This window comes from Triticum urartu, chromosome 7, assembly GCF_003073215.2.
Source record: "Triticum urartu cultivar G1812 chromosome 7, Tu2.1, whole genome shotgun sequence".
In the NCBI taxonomy this organism is placed as follows: domain Eukaryota; kingdom Viridiplantae; phylum Streptophyta; class Magnoliopsida; order Poales; family Poaceae; genus Triticum; species Triticum urartu.
Genome location: NC_053028.1, coordinates 97,365,173 through 97,372,493, shown reverse-complemented (window position 1 = coordinate 97,372,493; position 7,321 = coordinate 97,365,173).

Below are 7,321 nucleotides of genomic sequence, written 5' to 3'. Positions count from 1 at the left end.
AGAAAACAGAACAAAAAAATAAAACAGAGCGGAATCTTACCTGCTAACCTGGCCCAGGAGAGAATCGGCCCAGCCCACCAGGGGCGCCGAGGTCTTCTTCCACCTCTGCCAGTAGGCAGAGGGCGTGTGCCCGTCGCACGCCGGCCACCTCCTGCTTCTGCCGACGCCCTGTACGACTCCATACGACGCCACGCACCCCCTGGAATCCCCTCGCTCCTCTCCCTCACTCTCTGCTCTCTCCTTCGCCCTCTAGTCCCTTCCACGAGCTCGACCGAACGCAGTCGTCGCCGCCGACGAGCTCCCCCACAGCCACAGCCATCTCCGAGCCTCTCCGACGCGCCCCAAGCTCCGCCGTGACGCCCCGGTCCTCTCCGCCGAGCCACATGACGCCGGGCGCCCTGGAGCGCCGTCGTCGACGCCATCTTCGCCCTCTGCACCGATGGCCGTCGTCGACCAATTCGTCGTCACCGGGCCATCCCCGAGCACGCTGAGATCACCGACGACCCCGCCGTGAGCTCCTCTACCGAACCCCTCTCTCCCCGCCGTCGTTCTCCTCCTCTAGCCCCGCTGTCCACCAGAGCCGAAAGCTCACCGCCGCCATGGTTCTTCACCGCCGTGGCCAGGGCCACCGCAGCCCACGCCTAAGTGCGTCACCGTGCTCGGTGAACCCCCAGGAGCGTGTACCACCTGCCAGTTTATCCCCCTAGCGCCCCGTAGCGTCGACCCCGTCCACACCCGAACTCCGGCCACCGCCACGAGCTTGCCTCCGGCGAGCTCGGGCCACCTCGGCCCCTGCCGTTTGCATAGATGGATGCGGGCGAGTCCCAACTCCGCGTAGATGCCCTCCGCCGGCCATTTCGTCACCGGTGGAGGAATTCCGAGCCCCTCCGCCATCTCTGGCCCTGCCGGCGACGAGGGCCGGGTCAACTCCGGCGAGTTTGACCCGGGTTGACCAGGGTTTGACCCCCCTGGGTCATTAACATGTGGGACCGAGGCCCTGCTAATTTGTTTAGATGCTAATTAAATTCTGGCTAACCCACTAACTCGCTGACTGTGGGCCCCAGCCCTTCTAATTAATTTAGTTAGGATTTAACTAAACCCTGGTTAGCACTGAGTCAATGACAGGTGGGCCACACCTGTCAGGTTTGACCTAGACGGTCCTATTGACCAGCTGACGCCAGCATGACTTAATGCTGACGCAGTAAAGTTTTCTGGAATTAAAATAAATCAGAAATGATTTATAAATTTCAGAAAATAACCCAAACTTCTAAAAATCATAGAAATTCAACCATAGCTCAGAATGAAATAATTTATATATAAAAAATGATCAGAAAAATCCAGTCTATCCATCTGTACCATTTTCATGCATGATAGAACAACTTATAGCTACTGTTTAGGACAAATCAAATGAATGGCATTTAAATAAACATATGTGGAGTTTAAATTTGAACCTTGGGTTCAAACCAACTACACTTAATTGTGTTGCTAGTTGCATTAGGCGAAATCACATCATATTGCCATGTCATGATCATACATCATATTGTGCATTGCATTGATGGTGTTTCTTCTCTGTTTGCCGGTGTTGTTCCCCCTTAGTAGATGTTGTTCCGACGCTGTGATCGTTGACACTGATGAAGACCCAATGCTATCTTCAGAAGTGCCAGGCAGGCAAAACCCCGTTGTTCATTCTGATACAATCCCACTATCTCGCTCCTGCTCTCTTTTACTGCATTAGGGCAACAACGTTTCAACTGTTACATGCTGCGGTAGCTGAACCCCTTTCCTCTGCATGACCTGTCATTGCCATAGTAAATAGATGAAACCCACTAGCATGAGTAGGAGTTGTTTGAGCCCTGATGTGCCTACTCATTCATGCTTGTTTGTCATGCCTGCTACTGCATAGAGTTGAGTCAAGTCTGATTCATCGGGGATGAATTGGAATGGTGATGAACATGTCCTACTGTGTGAGCTAAGTGTGTGAACATGATTTGGTAAAGGTAGCGGTGAGAGGCCATGTAGGAGTACATGGTGGGTTGTCTCATTGCAGCCGTCCTCAGGAACTGAGTTCTGTGTTTGTGATCCATGAACAGTTACTACCACACATTGGGCTCCGGGCGCTCCAAGCTCTCTCGACTAATTAATCAACTCGATCTCTATCCAGGAGTTGCAACTAGTTTTTGGTGTTTTTAGGTAGTGTTAGTAGTCTACCAAGTGGCACCCGGTACAGGTGGGCTTGGGACAGACTAGGCACAGTGGCCCGGTGTACTAAGTGGCACTCGGATGGTGGGCTTGGGAACCCTGCACACATCGTTTGGGGCCGTGAGCGACACCCCGGCTGGATCTCCTTGCGAATGGAACCCGAATAGGCGATAAACCTGGACGAGAGATTTGTGTGGTTAGTCAGGTCGTGGCCGACTCCCTCGCCTGGCTTCCGATTGAAGGTTGCCGAGGTACATGACGTGTACAAGGCGATAAGTGGTGAGAGCGTGTGTGAAGAAGTACACCCCTGCAGCGTTATCATTATCTATTCGAATAGCCGGATTCCTCGGATATGGAAACTTGGACCCCTTGCATAGTTCATAGACAAGTGAAAGTGGATACTCTAAAATGCACAAGATAAGCGTGAGTGCTATGGATGGCGTTCTCGTATGGAGACGGGAGCGGATCCATAGTGGTGTATTGATATGGTGAATTTGTGGACTCGTGTGCACCACCGCAAAAGAGTTACTTGCAGTCGTAGTTCAGGATAGCCACCGAGTCAAAGCTGGCTTGCTGCAGTCAAACTCCACCACCCCCCTTTGTTGATACTGATGCATATGTAGCTAGTTCTAATGTAAGTCTTGCTGGGTACTGCTACCTCTTGAGCTTGCGTTGGATTTCCCCGAAGAGGAAAGCATGATGCAGTAGAGTAGCGTAAATATTTCCCTTAGTTTTTGAGAACCAAGGTATCAATCCAGTAGGAGGCCACGCTCAAGTCCCTCGTACCTGCACAAAACGATAGCTACTCGCAACCAACGCGCTTAGGGGTTGTCAATCCCTTCACGGTCACTTACGAGAGTGAGATCTGATAGATATAATATTTTTGGTATTTTTGGTATAAAGATGCAAAGTAAAAGTAAAGGCAAAGTAAAAAAGCAAAGCAAGATTAAAGTAATGGAGATTGATATGATGAGATAGACCTGGGGGCCATAGGTTTCACTAGTGGCTCCTCTCAAGAGCATAAGTATTCTATGGTGGGGGAACAAATTACTGTTGAGCAATTGACAGAATTGAGCATAGTTATGAGAATATCTACGCATGATCATGTATATAGGCATCACGTCCGTGACAAGTAGACCGAAACGATTCTGCATCTACTACTATTACTCCACTCATCGACCGCTATCCAGCATGCATCTAGAGTATTAAGTTAAAAACAGAGTAACGCCTTAAGCAAGATGACATGATGTAGAGAGATAAATTCATGCAATATGAAATAAACCCCATCTTGTTATCCTCGATGGCAACGATGCAATACGTGCCTTGCTGCCCCTTCTGTCACTGGGAAAGGACACCGCAAGATCGAACCCAAAGCTAAGCACTTCTCCCATGGCAAGAACTACCAATCTAGTTGGCCAAACCAAACAGATAATTCGAAGAGACTTGCAAAGATAACCAATCATACATCAAAGAATTCAGAGAAGATTCAAATATTATTCATAGATAGACTTGATCATAAACCCACAATTCATCGATCTCAACTAACACACCGCAAAAAGAAGATTACATCGAATAGATCTCCACAAGAGAGGGGGAGAACTTTGTATTGAGATTCAAAGAGAGAGAAGAAGCCATCTAGCTACTAACTATGGACCCGAAGGTCTGAGGTAAACTACTCACACTTCATAGGAGAGGCTATGATGATGTAGAAGCCCTCCGTGATGACGGCCCTCCTCCGGCGGAGCTCCGGAACAGGCCCCAAGATGGGATCTCGTGGATACAGAAAGTTGCGGCGGTGGAATTAGGTTTTTGGCTCCGTCTCTGTTCGTTTGGGGGTACGTAGGTATATATAGGAGGAAGAAGTACGTCGGTGGAGCTCCGAGGGGCCCACGAGGTAGGGTCCCCCCCTAGGGCGCGCCCCCCACCCTCGTGACCGCCTCTTTTGTTCCTTGGCGTAGGGTCCAAGTCTCCTGGATCACGTCCGGTGAGAAAATCACGTTCCCAAAGGTTTTATTCCGTTTGATATTCCGTTTCTTCGAAGCATTGAAATAGGCAAAAAACAGCAATTCTGAGCTGGGCCTCTGGTTAATAGGTTAGTCCCAAAAGTAATATAAAAGTGGAAAATAAAGCCCAATATAGTCCAAAACAGTAGATAATATAGCATGGAGCAATAAAAAATTATAGATACGTTGGAGACGTATCAGGAATCCCCAAGCTTAATTCCTGCTCGTCCTCAAGTAGGTAAATGATAAAAAGAGAATTTTTGATGCGAAGTGCTACTTGGCATAATTTCAATGTAAATCTTCTTAATTGTGATATGAATATTCAGATTAGAAAGATTCAAGACAAAAGTTTATATTGACATAAGAAATAATAATACCTCAAGCATACTAACAAAGCAATTATGTCTTCTCAAAATAACATGGCCAAAGAAAGTTATCGCTACAAAATCATATAGTGTGGCTATGCTCTATCTTCACCACACAAAATATTTAAATCATGCACAACCCCGATGACAAGCCAAGCAATTGTTTCATACTCTAACTTTTTCAAAACTTTTTCAATCTTCACGCAATACATGAGCGTGAGCCATGGATATAGCACTATAGGTGGAATAGAATGGTGGTTGTGGAGAAGACAAAAAGGGAGAAGATAGTCTCACATCAACTAGGCATATCAATGGGCTATGGAGATGCCCATCAATAGATATCAATGTGAGTGAGTAGGGATTGCCATGCAATAGATGCAGTAGAGCTCTAAGTATATGCAAGCTCAAAAAGAAACTAAGTGAGTGTGCATCCAACTTGATTGCTCATGAAGACCTAGGGCAATTTGAGGAAGCCCATCATTGGAATATGCATGCCAAGTTCTATAATGAAAGATTCCCACTAGTATATGAAAGTGATAACATGAGAGACTCTCTACTATGAAGATCATGGTGCTACTTTGAAGCACAAGTGTGGTAAAAGGATAGTAACATTGTCCCTTCTCTCTTTTTCTCTCATATTTTTTATGGCCTTTTTCTCTTTTTTATGGCCTTTCTCTTTTTTTATTTGGGCTTCTTTGGCCTCTTTTTTTTCGTCCAGAGTCTCATCCCGACTTGTGGGGGAATCATAATCTCCATCATTCTTTCCTCACTGGGACAATGCTCTAATAATGATAATCATCACACTTTTATTTTTCTTACAACTCAACAATTACAACTCGATACTAAAACAAAGTATGACTCTATATGGATGCCTCCGGCGGTGTACCGGGATATGCAATGAATCAAGAGTGACAAGTATGAAAAAATTATGAACGGTGGCTTTGCCACAAATACTATGTCAACTACATGATCATGCTAAGCAATATGACAATGATGAATGTGTCATGATGAACTAGATGGTGGAAAGTTGCATGGCAATATATCTCGGAATGGCTATGGAAATGCCATAATAGGTAGGTATGGTGGCTGTTTTGAGGAAGGTATATGGTAGGTGTATGATACCGGCGAAAGGTGCGCGGTATTTAGAGAGGCTAGCAAAGGTGGAAGGGTGAGAGTGCGTATGATCCATGGACTCAACATTAGTCATAAATAACTCATATACTTATTGCAAAAATCTAGAAGTTATCAAAGCAAAGTACTACGCGCATGCTCCTAGGGGGATAGATTGGTAGGAAAAGACCATCGCTCGTCCCCGACCGCCACTCATAAGGAAGACAATCAATAAATAAATCATGCTCTGACTTCATCACATAACTGTTCACCATACGTGCATGCTACGGGAATCACAAACTTCAACACAAGTATTCTTTAAATTCACAACAACTCAACTAGCATAACTTTAATATTATCACCTCCATATCTCAAAACAATTATCATGCTTCAATCTTTTCTTAGTATTCAACACACTCAAAAGAAAGTTTCACAAATATTGAATACCAAGCATATTATTATTAAGCAAATTACCATGCTATTAAGAGACTCTCAAAATAATTTAAGTGAAGCATGAGAGATCAATAGTTTCTTTAAAACAAATCCACCACCGTGCTCTAAAAGATCTAAGTGAAGCATATAGAGCAAAATTACATAGCTCAAAGGATATAAGTGAAGCACATAGAGCAAAACTACTTAGCTCAAAAGATATAAGTGAAGCACATAGAGTATTCTATCAAATTTTAATTCATGTATGGCTCTCTAAAAAGGAGTGTACAGAAAGGATGATTGTGCCACACTAACAAACAAAGACACAAATAATACAAGACGCTCCAAGCAAAACACATATCATGTTGGAGAATAAAAATATAGCTCCAAGTAAAGTTACCGATAGAAGTAGACGAAAGAGGGGATGCCTTCCGGGGCATCCCCAAGCTTTGGCTTTTAGGTGTCCTTAGATTATCTTGGGGGTGCCATGGGCATCCCCAAGCTTAGGCTCTTTCCACTCCTTGTTCCATAATCCATCAAATCCTTACCCAAAACTTGAAAACTTCACAACACAAAACTTAAGGCAGAAAACTCGTGAGCTCTGTTAGCGAAAGAAAACAAAAGACCGCTTCAAGGTACTGTAATTAACTCATTGTTTATTTATATTGGTGTTAAACCTACTGTATTACAACTTCTCTATGGATTATAAACTATTTTACTAGCCATAGATTTATCAAAATAAGCAAACAACACACGAAAAACAGAATCTGTCAAAAACAGAACAGTCTGTAGTAATCTGTAGCTAGAGCAAGATCTGGAACCCCAAAAATTCTAAAATAAATTTCTGGACGTGAGGAATTTATCTATTAACCATCTGCAAAAAGAATTAACTAAATATAACTCTTCAAATAAAAATGACAGCAGTTCTCGTGAGCACTAAAGTTTCTGTTTTTTACAGCAAGTTCAACAAGACTTTCCCCAAGTCTTCCCAACGGTTTTACTTGGCACAAATACTAATTAAACACAAGAAACTCAACGAAAACAGAGGCTAAATAATTTATTTATTACTAAACAGGAGCAAAAAGCAAGGAATAAAAATAAAATTGGGTTGCCTCCCAACAAGCGCTATCGTTTAACGCCCCTAGCTAGGCATAACAAGCAAAGATAGATCTAAGTATTGCCATCTTTGGTATTAGAAAAGGAAAGAGCAAGCTT